At 34.9% G+C, this 17,021-nt stretch overlaps 1 protein-coding gene across 2 annotated transcripts in view; it reads left to right on the forward strand.

The window, feature by feature from the left end:
- The window catches only part of LOC115209853 (leukocyte tyrosine kinase receptor-like), a 370,370-nt gene that overhangs the window by 61,261 nt on the left and 292,088 nt on the right, over nucleotides 1–17,021 (forward strand). The gene's annotated exons all lie outside the window — the stretch shown is intronic.

Consider the following 17,021-nt stretch of genomic DNA (forward strand, 5'->3'; position numbering starts at 1 on the left):
AATTTCTGCGACCACATCGCTCCTAGCAACTGGCCACCTAACTCCCCAGACTGTAACCCACTTCATTATCATGTGTGAGATGCAGTTGAGCGAGACCAACGAAACTCGTTGTAACATCAAAGATTAATGGAGGGCAAGGATTATGGTAGCATTCATCAACTTAAACAAGGAGATCGTCTAGAAGAGTTCCAGGAGATTCCGAAGTCGTCTGGAGGCCGTGGTTGAAGCCAATGGCGATTTTATAGAATAAATTTACTTTTTAGTATTTCCAGATATTTTTATGTAAGTTCGGTAAATATATATGTTAAAACGAGATGTCACTGTTATTTTCATTTTAACGTAATTTAGGCGAGTTTATTCACCACACCCTGTGTGTGTACACGTGCACATATATATACACACACGCACACCCACACCCAATATATATATATATGTATATATATATATATACATATATATATATATATATATATATATATATATATAATAATTATTATTAGCGAATATTACTTCCAAGTACACGGGAAAAAGACACTAGTGATCACTCTAAACATCATGATGTTGGCTGGATGTTTGATGTTTATAACTCTCGGTACATGTTTTGGGAAATGAACATCTCTCAATGTTTAATTCGTATATATAAAAGTAATTTTAGAGACCTAAAATTGCCTTATATATATATATATATATATATATATATATATATATATACGCATACCGGGTGCAGTGAATATAGTGTCGTTTAAATTACGGAAAAATGAAAATAACAGAAATTGACTGACAGCCATGTTTTCCTGCTTGTGTGGCATAATGCAGGGTCCTGTTGCCAAACATAGGGTCTTCCAGCAGCAACCCTCTAGACCAAGGACAGCATTAACCCATCTTGTATGCCTCCGTGTCGAGTCTGAGGCCGTGTGGAAGGATGAATGGAGGCATAACCTCGTCTTGACTAGTGATCACTCCAAACAGCATGATGTTTGATTTTATCACTATCAGTACATGTCCTCTGATTGTACTGCCCCCAGATTGACAGCCTAAGGCTCTGAAATGTTCGTATGGGAGCCTCCAGTGCGGATGCCAAGCAGTACAGTACGTCGTTTCCAAAATTCTGGCAGAGTGAATTGCGTCATGGTGCTTTTTTACTCACACATAGTGCTACTGTAATATGTAATTGATCAAATCAAAAACAAACCAAGTGCATGTGCGCAAGTAAAAATATAAAATGGCAACAATTTACCCATCGCACCCTATATATATATATATATGAAATTGCATGTGAGTATGCGAGTATGGCTGCCTCTGCTGTATGTGCTAATGAGCGTGAGTGAGCATATTTATGGCTGTTTATACATCTATCACAAAGAAAAAAGAGAAGGTCCAACACGTTAAAATGGCACATCATTTTCCACCATAGAAAGACTTGATTTCAGTTTAGCCGATCAGACCAGAAAAATCGTTATAAAATATAATACTCAATGGCAGCGCCGTTCGCAACATCTATGCTTCTGCTACTTGAGAATATGACAGTATCTTAATGACAAGGAGGAAATTTTGGCACGCTTATATCCCTGATGATTATGCTAAATGCATGAAGTTCATTGTGTAGCCATAATATTTTACAAAATCAGGCGACGAGCTGGCAGAGTCGTTAGCATGCCGGGCGAAATGCTTTCGTCTCCCGCTACGTTGTGTGTTCAAATTCCGCCGAGGTCGACTGAAAGGGTCGATGAAATGCAAAGTACCAGTCATGCACTGGGGTCAATGTAACGGACTTATCCCCCGAAATTTTCAAGGCCCTGTGCCTACAGTAGAAATAATAATATTTCAGAAAATCAGTAAAGATAATTAAAGGAAATGAATAAAATCTGGGAACTAATATTTTATTTTCTATTTTGCAAAAATACGAGATATAATTCCGGACATGATTTTGCTCAACAGAGCATTCTAAGTGATATTTGTATTAAGCAAATTTTAAAATTAGCGAACGAAATGCTATGTAAATAGACAGAAATGAAAATTTGTTGGTATGGAAAATATAAAAAAATGAATTGTTTAAAAATTAAGCACAATTTTCATGTATTTTTCTCTAAAACTGCAATAAAACAACTAACAAATTGTAGCTGGCGCATAATATTTAATGTAAAAAGTGTGCGTGCCTGCTAGCAAGCTGTTCAAAAGCTAGTTTTCAATGCGCTATTGGTCCTTATAAATTTGTCATTCGCAGATTACTCTTATCACTCAATGGTAAAGTTTTCTTCATTTCATATATATTCCATATCATGGAAGAATTCAAAGACACAATCATTGAAAACGCGGGTGCTTTTCATTAATCCACGCATATGAACACATAATAGAAAATCTTTGAAGAGAGGGAAAATTATTAGAATGTGAAAAGGAGGCAAGAATTTTTGGCGAACTGTCTTTCAGTTTGTGGTTCGCTCTTGAGAGATGTATTTAACTTCCTACCCCAGACCATTACATAAAATATTCATCTGTTATATTGCAGCCGGAACATGTTTAAGCGATCTGATACAGAGAAGGATGGTGTCTACAAATATACAAATTAGGCTATATTTACCGAACTTACATAAAAATATCTGGAAATACTAAACAGTAAATTTATTCTAAAAAATCGCCATTGGCTTCAACCACGGCCTACAGACGACTTCGGAATCTCCTGGAACTCTTCTAGACGTAGAAATTCTCCCACATTTTCCGGCGGAGAGATAATAAAGAATCGAATCTTGCTGCGACGCATATGGTCTTCCAGAAACAATCCTCTCCAGCCAGGGATTGAGTCTAATCGCTGGAAGCTTCATATAGCCTTCTGATTTGTGCCTAGGGCTCTGTCTCTGTTTATAGATGTGGAAACGAACTCTTGCGTGCGGACGCAGTCAGAACGCTTGCTGTGTCCTTTTCTACTGACCACGACTTCGTAGTCTCTGTTTACAGCGTTGACAGAACATTGAGCAGCTGTCATAATGCCTGCATTTTGATACCCTGCATGAATAAGCATGACATATGTAATTCTTTTCCAATATTCAGATGGCTTCTAATGCTCCATGTCAGCTAACCTTTTCTGAGCTACAACTATAGTGTTTATGCTTTCCAGAATACATGATTGTTCAATAATACATCACGCTCTTCCTGTAAAAATAAGACCAAATATCGTAAAATTTAGCCTTAGAGACAGAGAAGTGGTTTACAGATAAGTATTCTCTCAATATATGTATGAATATATATATATATATATATATATATATATATGTGTGTGTGTGTGTGTATGTGTGTATGTGTGTGGAGGCACAATGGCCTAGTGGTTAGGACAGCGGACTCGCGGTCGTAGGATCGCGGTTTCGATTCCCAGACCGGGCGTTGTGAGTGTTTATTGAGCGAAAACACCTAAAAGCTCCACGAGGCTCCGGCAGGGGGGTGGGGTGATCCCTACTGTACTCTTTCACCACTCTTTCTTTCACTCTGTTGGCCTGCTCGCTTAGCCAGCGGGGTGGCGTCATTCGAAGGCTAAAAAACAATGCGAACGCATTGTGACCAGCGATGTGTAAAACATCTGATGGTCTGGTCGGTCACGTGATATATATATATATATATATATACCAATTAAGGACTGAACACGAAAAGGTGGACAGTCAACATGCTAGATATAGACGTCAAATCGCCATTCTCCACAAGGATTATGTTCTCAAATAAAAATAAAATTCAGCACGACCTAAAGCAATGGATGAGACAAAAGAAAAATACTAAGTGGAATAATTACCTACGTACTGCAGTTTCAGCTATTAATATCACAAGGATATCTGTAGCTTCATCAGCGTAGTTTGTTATGAGCATAATATACTGTACTAGATGAAAAACGGTACCGGAGTCCCGCATGCAAAAAGTACAACCTATTACGTTCGGATATAAAATATTTTAATCTTCGGATTCTTTTTAATGTGCTAGACCACTGGTTTTAATTGACTAATATCAATTTCTACCCTTAATTTTTAAATATGAAATATATGTTCTCAAACCGATAAATTGACTGCTGCTAATTATTGGCTGCAGGATAGTTTTTCGATTATCAGCGCGCCAAAAGTAGAGGCATTCGAAAGATACATCCGAACGTAATAGGTTGTACTTTTTGCATGCGGGACTCCGGTACCGTTTTTCATCTAGTACAGCATATTATGCTCATAACAAACTACGCTGATGAAGCTACAGATATCCTTGTGATATTAATAGCTGAAACTGCAGTACGTAGGTAATTATTCCACTTAGTATTTTTCTTTTGTCTCATCCATTGCTTTAGGTCGTGCTGAATTTTATTTTTATTTGAGAACATAATCCTTGTGGAGAATGGCGATTTGACGTCTATATCTAGCATGTTGACTGTCCACATTTTCGTGTTCAGTCCTTAATTGGTATATAAAATATTTTAATCTTCGGATTCTTTTTAATGTGCTAGACCACTGGTTTTAATTGACTAATATCAATTTCTACCCTTAATTTTTTATATATATATATATATATATATATATATATGAGAAAGGAAAATGATGTATCATTCCTTCCAGAAAACGAACTGTATGTCTGCTGTAAACCGTAAAGCATTGCTAACCATTACACGAAGGGGAGGACAGAAAATGTATTTCACTATTTTTTTAAGCACTAATTTAGCGAGATTAAAAACAATCAACCAACATTTGGTGAATAATTTGATTTGTGTTTGTTGTCAGTTCAAAGGCTACCATTTATAAATATTCACCCAAGCAAGTCAATGCAATATAACAACTATAGCATCACAAATATTGCACCATGCTTTGCGAAAGTTTGACATTTGTAAATAATTAATTAATTTCAAGTTATCATTAACAATATTTGTATTTGCAAATAAATTCAAGGCCGGATATTGAAAATATTTAATAAAACATAATAATACACAGTTGTCCTTGTTTGACATGTAACTTGAAATAACAATTGGTAGTTCAATTTATTAGAAGTTTTGTTTTCTAATCTCTCAGTGACTCCAATTTTATAGAAGTAGCACACATTTAACGATTCGATTGTTACATCAGGGGTGATCTAATGATAAATCTAAGTAATTATTTCGATGTTTTACTAATCGAGGTATCCTAATTTAATACGGAGTACTTAATGCTTGTGAAAATGAATATCGCATGGGGGATTATGGTTTCGATTTCTTGACCCGGTGGTGGGTTGACTTGAGAAAAACACTTCATTTCACGTGGCTCCAGTTCATTCAGCTGTAAATGAGTAATCCTCCACGCACAAGTGTCTCAGTCAGAGATATGTTTGACCTCGGTCACTTGTATGCCATCGAAATCGGGTACTCAGCTTTAAGAGTCTTTGGGCTCGAGACAATAATATCCAGGGTACTTATTTTATATGTTTCTTAGTGTTAATCTTGCAAATATTTTCTGTGGCAGATGGACAATTTCCTTGAAATTTAACTAAGTAAAATAAATTTCATCAGAGACACCTCTATGCCACGATACTAAGTCATCGTACAGTCCTTTCAGCAATTTTCACTCCAGTGCTGAATACGAGAGCAAAACAATGATTTCAAATTTTGGCACAATGCCAGCAATTTCGGGAGAGGTGAAAGTCGATTAAATCGGCCCCAGTGCTCATCTGGTACTCATTGTATCGCCCCCGAAAGGATGAAAATCAAAGTCGACCTTGGTGGAATTTCAACTAAGAACGCCAGAGCAAAATAATGAAAGGAGTTTATGAACATGACCACGAAATTGTCAAAAACCTGTTCAGATGAAAATGCTTTACTAATTTAAAACTTCTTTCTACAATAGGAACAAAGCATGAAATTTTGGTGGGAGGAGGATAAGCGATAATATCAACGTCGGTGCGCTACTGGTAGGATGACATCCAATGTTGACTTTGGTGATATTTGAGCAACTAGAACGTAAAGCTGGAAGAAATGCCGCCATTTTTGTCTGGCACCGTAACGATTCTGCCAGGTCACCGTCTTTTTGGATTTAAAAATTAATAGATTACCCATGACCCTTTGGATCAGTGACGGTTCAAGTTATAAAACTTTGAAGCCGACTGAAACATTGCATTGGAATCAAAGTTAATTTTATGGTGACTCAGTTAAATATTTCAATTCGTTCGTGATATCATAGATCTGGTTTACAAATTTATGTCTAAGGTTTTATTATGTACACTATTTAATAGAAATAGAGCTTCCGGGATAAACTTGAACTCCAGTAAGAATATCCGCACGCTTCTGCAAAAATGTAAAAGGAATTGCTATATAATGTAAACATAAAATTAATGGAAACAATCTTCACAGTATTATATATTCCCATTTCAGGGTTATGTTACTTTCGGAGTATTTTCCCATTATGCACCATTTTGGCTACTTATGAAGGTATCCCCCACCAAAAACAAAAAAAAAAACAAAACAAAATTCGCGTATCTCGAGAATCCGTGGTCCGATTTACGCGAAATTTGTTTTATTCCGTTTGTATTCACATCTCAGAGGTACCTTACTTTCAGAGTATTTTCCTATAATGCGCCGGTTTGGCTGTATTAAATTATAGGCAAGCACGAACGCAAGTAAGCACGCGAGCAAGCAATCACAGAGTTTTTTTAAATTGTACCCCACAAAACCGTGTATCTCAGGAATCCGTGGTCCGATTTACGCGAAACTTGTTTATTCCGTTTGTATTCACATTTCAGAGTATTTTCCCATTATGCGCCGGTTTGGCTGTATTAAATTACAAACTAGCATGCGAGAAAGCAAGCACGCAAGCAAACACACGAGGAAGCAAGCAATCACTGAGTTTTAGTAGTATATATATATATATAAAGCGATGCAAATTACAATATTCTGCAGAAACAGTATTTAAATGTGTGCTTTTCCACATTTTCGTCTTTAAAGTACATATTTACTATTGAAGACAGAACTATTTTAACCTTGATATTTTTTATCATTTATCTACGCTCTGCAACGTTTCTTTTGCGATTGGATGTACATCAGACAAACAGACAACTATACTGCTGACTGTCCGACCAGGCAGTGGATTATTCATCGCTCAACATTTCCGATCCGACAACAACTCAGTATCTCTCGGTCTTCAATTTGGTTCCTAAACCGGATATTGAAACTTTCGTTTCTAAAATCTAACAAACGTGACGGGTTAAATTCTTACACTCAATTTCTTTAATCCCATTCCCACTCCTCATCTAACTGCATCAGACTTACACGCCTTTCCTTTGTGTGTGTGTGTGTGTGTGTGTGTGGAGGCACATGACCTAGTGGTTAGAGCAGCGGACTCGGAGTCGTGGGATCACGGGTTCGAATCTCAGACCGTGCGATGTGTGTGTTTATGAGCGACACACCTAAGCTCCACGCGGCTCCGGCAAAAGGAAATAGCGAACTTCTGCTAACACTTTTGCCACAACTTTTTCTCACTCTTTCCTCCTGCATCTTGCAGCTCACTTGCGACGGACCGGCGTCCCGTACAGGTGGGGAACCTATACGCTAAGGAAACCGGGAAACTGGCTCTTATGAGCCAGGCATGGCTCGAGAAGGAACAATAAAAATATATATGCTCACATATGTGTGTGTGTAAAGTAGGTGTATGATTGAATATGTATGTATCAATATATCTTTCTATCTTTATGTATATAAACACACAGACACACACACACACACATATACACACACATTATATCCCCCACAAAAGTGGGGCGCTACTAAGTCTTTGTTTCGACATGTGGTCTGTATGTCTACATGTGCCGATGACTGTAATTAAAGTCTTGACGATAAGTATGTAGTTGCGCAGTTAACAACTCCGTATATTGATATAAATCTATATATATATATTTCCTGTGACTGCTACTTGTAATGTAGCATGAAGATTTGACTATCGTGAATGTTTACGTCGTATTGACAACTGTTTTATGTTTTGACGTAATATTGATTGCTAAATGGAACGTAATTTCCATTCTGAAACTTTCATTAACTCCCCTAATTGATCCCGATAAAATATTCTAGGCACGAACTAAGAGATGGCTGTTGACGCTCTACATGTAATTTAGACTGTTGTATTTGTTAGCTATTCTTATGAATTATTCTTCAGGTTCTTTAAGCTTCCTCTGTCTTTCTGATGCAAAAATAGGACGGTAATGGACTTCTTGTTAGCTGTTCTGAGTATTTCTGTTCCTAAGTTGCATATACGTACATATATACATACATACATACGCTCGCTTGTACAAACACATACGCACGCATGCGCAAACACACACACATGATATATAAGTGTGCTTGTGTGTGTGTGTGTGTGTGTGTGTGTGTGTTTCAATTGGCTGCAATCGGTTTACGTTTAACCACACTGCTCTAAGATCCTTTGTCCTCCAGTATATCTATCTATCTATCTATCTATCTATCTATCTATCTATCTATCTATCTATCTATCTATCTATCTATCTGTGTGTGTGTGTCTGTCTCTCTATCTATCTGTCTGCATATATACACGCTCACACATGTATACTCATATTATTCGTACCAATCATTTTATTTATGGCTATATATGTTAAGCTGAAAGAATGTACATAAAATAATTTATGGGTGTTTGTGTTTCGTATTAAATTAAGTCTTTCTATTGCTGAAGATTTGTGTAGATATGCTAGTATTTTTGTACTTGCGCTATCTGAAATCAGTAGGTGGAGAAGTAGAAGTTTTTCATTTTGTTATATATTTGTTTGCATTAATCTAAAGCAGTGATTCTCAATCGGGGTCCATATCGATCCTGAGGATCCGTATAAGATTTTGGGGTACCACAGAGCAAAATAGTGAATTGGAGATCCACAGTAGTTGTTTAAGAGCTTTCGGTGTATGTACTAGTTTATATTGCAAGAAACAGCTAGGTTTCTTTCTCTAACATTTTACATAGTTCAAACTGCATAAGTTAATGTGTGAAAAACAAAAGAGGAATTTTGAAAGAGGTTTCTATAAAACTAGCTTAAATATGGAATGATTATGGGATCCACCTGAATAAAATTGTAATCAAAGGGGTTCATACTTAAAACATGTTTGAGAAACCCTGACCTAAAGCAATGTTTAGGTTTGTTTGTGAGCATACGTATGAGCATGTCTGTGTGTATGAAGTATGTTAAAACAAAGTGTGTACCAAAGTTTTTTCTGTGTGTTTGTGTTAGTAGATCATGAGTATGTTTTGATTAATGCTTTGTGTAGAATAATATTATTGTGTATGAATCTGTATGCGTTTTAGTTTATGTTTAAAGTATTAATGTATAAGCTCACGATGGTGAATTGGCAAAATCGCTGTTGCGTCCTTACTTGCGTATTTATTCCGACTCTTTACTTTCTGAATTCAAATGTCACTGACGCCAACTTCAACTTTCATTCCCCATTAGATCAACTAAATAACGTGCTACTCAAGTATTAGAATCGATGTAACCGAATAACATTTGCATTTGTAGCCTGGTGACTATTTCGAAAACAATTATGCGTGTGAGAGTTATTTGTTAGTATAAAATAGTTGAGAAAAATAAAACGCATTTATTTTAAGGAAGTATACACTCGATCATATAATTTCTATGCTTGGAATCTAATATATGTTCATGGTAGAAACAACGTAAAATGTCTCATTTTCCCCCTTTGTATTACGCTTTTAGCTGTCAAAAATAATCTGCATAAGAATGGTTTTAATAGGCATCATTCAGAAGATTTCATGATAAAACGTATTTAATCTTATTTTCTTCAAGGTGAACATTTGTTTTCATTCTTCGTTTTGTTTATTTTACTTTGAGACTGTTGACTTGAAAGATTAATGTGTAGAAGGGAACACGAGTGTAGTAGAACAATATTATCACTGAAATAAACAGATTACATGCCGATCTAACAAGAAAGTATTTGTGCGGTCACTCTGCTTGCTAGAAATTTTACAAAAATTCCCTTGAAATCATCGAATTAACTGAAAAAACAAAAAAACATCTCCTTACCCCTAAAAAAGAAAAAAGCAAAGTATATATTAGATAATGTAGACCGAAACGCACTCCTAAAATACATCATAGCTAGAATATCTTTAACCACAGATATAAACAACAATATCAATAACAGCAAAAGAATAACATTTCATGTTTAGAAATTATTTTCTCAGAATCAGAAGGATGGAAAGTAAATACCATCTATGTTGGATTTCAACTGAGAATTGTGCTGTGCGATTCAATGCCCTAAAACCTTCCAGAATAGAATAGTTTAAATTAAGGGAACTATCCTATTAATTTAAGATGAGAAAACATGAATTTACTATCGGTAACGAAATTTCTTAGCAAATATATATTGATTTCAAACTTTAGCATAAGGCCAAGTTCGAGAGATTAAGTCGATTATGTCGACTCCTGTGCTCAACTGGTACTTATTTAATCGACTTCAAAAGAAACAAAAGTAAAGTTGACCTCGATATGATATAAACTCAGAAAATAAAGACGGACGAATTGGTGCCAAGCATTTCTCCTGCTCTGCTAACGATTCTATCAGTTCGCTGACTTAAAGCAAATAAATACCGAAAAGCATTAACTTGGTGCTTAAATGTTTTGGCGGCTATCGGGCTAAAAGTATTGTTTCTAATCAATGCAGAAATATTTGAGCGAAATATTGTGCAAATTTAGGCGAGCAGTTTTTTTGTGGTGGGGTTATTGGACACAGTCCACTCAATACTTAACTGGTACTTTACTTAACGACTCCAGGAGGGGGTTAAACAAAATCAACCTCGGCGAGAATACACTCCACATCGTAAAGAACTAAAAGAAATACCACAAGGTATTTTCCCGACGCTCTGAAAGTAATTTTCAGTTGCATACATGTCATTTGTATTTTGCTAATGTACATTTTTGTTTTCATGTAATTTTCCGGTAAATACCGTGAGTTATAGAAGTTAATTTCAAGTTCCAAAGTTTTCAGAACTTGTTTTGCTCACTACGACATTTTAAAGAGATTTAGTTTATGGGAAGATTTGGATTTTCCCATTAAATTAATGAAACGCTAATTAGTCATTAAGAATTTGCGTTATTCGTAATTTATTATGGACTAAACATCGGCAAGATACTTGATTACAGCTAGGGGTAACTGAAATTTAGCTAACAAAAATTTAGGAATCATAATCATGCACATTATACTATATAGTGTAATGGACCGATAGACTATCGTCCAAGTTAATATGATGGCCAGCTTGATAGACTTCGGTAGAAGCAACCGATATTTCGATAGCACATATATTATTACTAATACTGTATCGTATTTGTGCTTCCATACGCTTAACTCACAAGAGCTAAGTCTACTTATTTCTAACTTATCCGCCACGTAGTAATTTTTGTATGTAGAATGTCAAATAGCTTGGCATTTGGCACGAACGCAAATACAGTGTCACAGATATGATATTCTCCAACCAAGCTGGAGGATGCTCAACAGAGTTGTAATGTATAACATTCTAGAGCAGTAGATCTCAATATTTTTGACTTCTCAGAGTGCTAGATATTAAATGAAAATATACTTTTCGTACGTCACACGGAATGTTAACAAAAACAGCCGTTTTGAAATTTTAAAACAATCATAAAATGAAAGAACAAACAATATATATATATATAAAAACAACCACTTATGGGAAAGAACGTGGCCTACTGGTTAGGGATGCCGTGCTTACGATTATAAGGGCGTCAGTTCGATTACTGGAAGTCAGGTTTCTTTTGTCCTTGAGTTAAGACAACAGTTCCTACAATCAGCTAGAATGAATACCTGCCGGGTGATGGTGCGGCCTTCTGTATCTGTAGCTGTCATAACATGGATGTTTTACTTGGTCGAGTGAGAGAGAGATGTGAATCTCTCACAACATATGAATCTGAAACAATTAGGAAAAGTATTGAACATTCTACCAAGTCGAACAACGAAGTATGTGGATTACAGAGTTGGTACTTGCATATTAATCCTGTTTGACACCGTTTTCCACTAAACTTGGTTCTGAAAGTGTCAGTATTGAAGTTCAATCTTGTCAACATTTTGTGACGGAACTCAGTATGACCCACAATACACTACAATAACTGTATCGAAACCTATGAAAAGATTCAAAAATGCCTCATATCGTAGCTCATTGCACTTTTCCATAAGCTGGCCGATTGAAAAAGTCATATCCATAGTATCCTGCTCTGCCCAGAATTCCCATTGGGTCTCAGAGATAACACCATGGCAGATTAATTTTGTTAAACGATTCAATAAAACCTTGAACATAATTTCCTATCGAATCGAGCAGGCTTATACAACGATAGCCATCATATTCAGACCGAGAGGCTTTGTTTTTGAAAATGGAAAGCGTAATTGCAGCCAGCCGGTCTTACAGATAGACTTGCGATGCTGCTACAAATATGACTAGCGTGTATACACACACACACGTTTGGAACACTCAACAAATAGTCCTGCTGATGTGAATATCTCTTAGAAACTCAAATAGAGAGAGGATAACTATGGACAACTGTTTTGAAACTTCCGACTTCTATATCCAAATAATAAACTCACATTTCTGCCAATAATACTCAGTGTATTGGTTTTGTGAGTAAAACCCAAGTGACAATCAAGAAAAAGAAATCAACCCACTAACTTGCATATTACAAGTATAATCTCTAACAGTAAAAATATGCAAGATTTTCCTCAAGTTTAAAATGTTTTTGTTACTTGCTTTTCAGAAAAAGAAATCAACCCACTAACTTGCATATTACAAGTATAATCTCTAACAGTAAAAATATGCAAGATTTTCCTCAAGTTTAAAATGTTTTTGTTACTTGCTTTCCATCGATGAAGCTTTGTATTTTTGTTAGAAAAAGCAGCTCGTTCCTCAGAGGAAGAATTTAAATAATTAAAAACAGAAGAGCACATACATACACACACAGATGCACATATGTGTGTGTATGTGTAGATGTACATATATACAAACATACATACACACACACACATACATATACATACAACGTTATTGTGTGCATCGTATGGACGTTAAATAAGCAGTTACATAAGATGTCGTAACTTACTTCGTAAGCCTCCAAAATCCACGTGTAAGATATAAAGCCATGCATTTTGTTGCACATACTGCGCAATAGCAATAGAAAGAACAAGAGAAAACAATATCAGTGATATTCAAAATATTAATTCTAGCTACTGTTTCAATAATACTTTTATCATTTAGTCATAACCATTTAGTTATTATCATTCAGACATTATGTGATTCGTAAAAACAACCTCAGCAGGGAAATCATTGGAACCATGGAATACAAAATTTAATTTAGCAATGATATTGACTGAAAAGTTTAAAAACGTTTTAAATAAAAGAAATGCAAATAAATAACTAAAAAAAAGAAATGATTATAATATCAAATCAACAGGTCGTTGTGAGAAATTTGATCTGTCTACACCTTATTTACAGATTACATACCCGAATACGCATCAGGTCATACCAGTGGGGAATAAATCATGAAGCTGTATGTGTGTATTGTAGTAAACTGACAAACAGAATTCCAACACATAAAAGAATAATGATATGCATACGTTTTACAAAAATACAATTCCATATAGACTGCTGTCTACATATATAATTTAAAACCAACTTTCACAGATTTTAGAATAGAATAAATTTAGCATAATGTTATCAAAGATAAAGTATTTAATATTTAATATCTTTCAAGGGGACGAAATTATACGTATGATTACCATATACACTTGCATCTATAAGGAACTATACTACCTTGCTATTGCACACACATATACATGTACAGATGTCATTGACTAAGCTATACATGAATCACTATTAATGTTTTAAATTTTACGAATTCTCAATTGTTCCATTTAGACGATCATACTGACGATAATTTATTCAGTTTTAATAATTTGTTTGCTTTCGTTATTACTAATTAATTAATTATTTGTTTGTGCTTTGACCCATCTCTCTCTCATACGGTATATTTTTTGCATTTATATTGTAAATTATTAATTAGAATACCAATGTGCCATCTGCTATATCCCACAAGTGTATATATCATACTGTATTCTTCATGCATCCATGGTGCTTTCCCTGTATGTAATGTTTGTACGTAAACGTATAAAGGACTATTTGTATACGAACATAACGATAAGTACAAAAATATTGTGAATATACTTACAATCTTACATATATATATATATATTATATATATATATATATATATATATATATATATATATATATATATATATATATATATATATATATATACATACATGTGATGGTTGTCCACTCGTTGGATGAGCGTGACCGTCGCTGATGAGTTTTAAGTGTCAGCAATGCCCATACTAGGATTTTAAGTCGAGTGCAGGTTGTACAACACCACGGTGACTCTCACTACCATATGACATATTGGTATTCTAATTAATAAGTTACAATATAAATGCAAAAAAACCGTAGGAGAGAGAGAGAGAGAGAGGTCAATGTACAAACGAATAATTAATTAGTAATAATGAAAGCAAAAAAATATCCTCATTTCTCTAATAAAATCTCAAATTCTTTTAATCTAAAATCGGCTAGAAGATTTAAAGATAAAAATAGAATTAGAATAAACGCTAACTTTAAAATGGATGGAAATCATAGAATACTAACTGCTTCAAAAACTGGTATAAACATTTAAACTATGGTCTTAACTCGGAGAATACTTTATATCGTTAATCGTTCCATTTGGTGAACAGGTCAATTACAATTTTTCTAAATCGTTTAATATAGCAATTCAAGAACATTTTCCAAGAAACCACAGTCGTTACAAAACTTTAATTGACATAAGATTAGATCGGGTTATTGTCTTAGCCATAATATTGCACAAGCTATAGCAGCACATAATGTTAAAATAGTATCGAAATTTCAGAAAAGCGATTACTATCAGAATAGCATAATAAATTCGAAGCATAATAGCGTCAGACGGAATAAACTCAAATAGTAGGGAACGCTAAGAAATTAAATGCCGTGGAAAGGGACACAGTCCAATTTAATATAAATAATAACGTCAAATCGAATAAAAATTCAGCTAGAAATAGAACATAGATAACGTCATCTAAATGAGTAATTAGTACCAAGGAACTTGGTGGAAATGAATTTAATTCTACAATGAATGATCAAATCTATCTTTGCAATTGTTCTAAACGGGGCATCATTAGTTTTCAAGAGGAGACTGGTAAATCCTTTGATTTCATTTGAAGACAAAAATAAAAAGTTTCGAAGAAGGCTTAGGAAATTAATTTGGTCTTTGAAGGACAGTAACAGGGACTTTACGGATTAAATTAGAGTTAATTTATACTGCAAAACCAAAACTATACAGACATGGAAACAATAGATGTGACCTTGTTTAGAAGAATTTTACAAGATTTTCACATCCAAGGATAATGTGATAAATTCTAGACAGGAGCAAGCATTGAGATGCTTGCACATGAGGTATTTGCGAAGTATAAATGAATAATTATCATTTAAACTATAGATATAGGAATGGCTGTGTGGTAGGTAGCTTGCTTACCAACCACATAGTTCTGGGTTCTACTGCAGATTCGGACCGACCAAAGCTTCGTGAGTGGATTTGGTAGATGGAAACTGAAAGAAGCCCGTCGTATATATATATATATATATATATATATATATATATATATATGTGTGTGTGTGTGTGTGTGTGTGTGTGGTGTGTGTGTGTGTGTGTGTGTATGTATTTGTGTGTCTTTGTTCCCCACCTCCAGCATCGCTTGACAACCAATGCTGGTGTGTTTGCGTCGCTGTAATTTAGCGGTTCGGCAAAAAGAGTCGATAGATTAAGCACTAGGCTTACAAAGAATAAGTCCTGGGGTCGATTGCACGACTAAAGGCGGTGCTCCAGCATGCCCGCAGTTAAATGACTGAAACAAGCATAAGAATAAAAGAGTAAAAGAATTGTTTTGAAATGATGAACTGAAAATAGAGATTGCTCGCGTCTGACTAAACGGATAATTATACAAGGTAGAGTTTATAAAAGAAAATCATTAGACGGCCATATCAAGCGATGTCAAGGTAAGACTGAAGAGACTGAACCGTTTTATAGCAGACTTGCAATTGCAATAATTACTAATCGGTGCAATTGAAACATGTGTTGGTCTTTAAAGACACTATATAATTATAGAATCAAAGGTAATGCTATTGCTACTTCGGAGTTATCCTTATTTTTGAAGTTGTCAATATATATATATATATAAATGCTCTAATATCTACACAGCCTTGGTTTTTTATCGTATTACGCAAAAAATTCTGATATATATATATATATATACACATACCCACACAGTAAAGTCACTATTACCTGTATCTATATTTTTATGAATAATGTTTTGCATTTGCTTTTCCCCCCTTTTATTGATCAGTTTTGCTAAAAACCTCTGCGCAAACATACACAAAAATGTCATTTGAATTGCAAAATAAGAAACCAAGTAATTACTTTAGCAGTTCATGTCCCTGAGTTATTTTTTATTGTTTATTTTCAGTTTTGATTTCCTGCAAAAAGATTTGCATGGCAAATTGAATGTCCTTGTGTTCTTATTGTTTCGACTATTTATGCACAACTCTAGTCTCGGCGATTGAGTGTTAATGAAAACAACCCAAAACATTTACGAACGTCATTGTATTACTACTGTCGAAAACGTTTTTCTTATTTCTGTGTACACATGACAACCAATAACGTACATTCAGTCCGAAGTTAGTGTGTATGCGTGTATGTGTGTGTGTGTATGTATGCCTCTCCCTCTCTCTCTCTCTCTCTCTCTCTCGCACGCATATACACATTTATATATATATATATATATTGAAAAATAACGAGAACAATAAGAAAATGCTTATATCGTTAACGAAGGAGGTACCGGTTTCGATTACCTAAGACGACCTCTACATGCTGGAATAAATTGGAAAGGAATTTTTGAAATGAATTAAAGTAAG

This window comes from Octopus sinensis, linkage group LG3, assembly GCF_006345805.1.
Source record: "Octopus sinensis linkage group LG3, ASM634580v1, whole genome shotgun sequence".
NCBI lineage: Eukaryota > Metazoa > Mollusca > Cephalopoda > Octopoda > Octopodidae > Octopus > Octopus sinensis.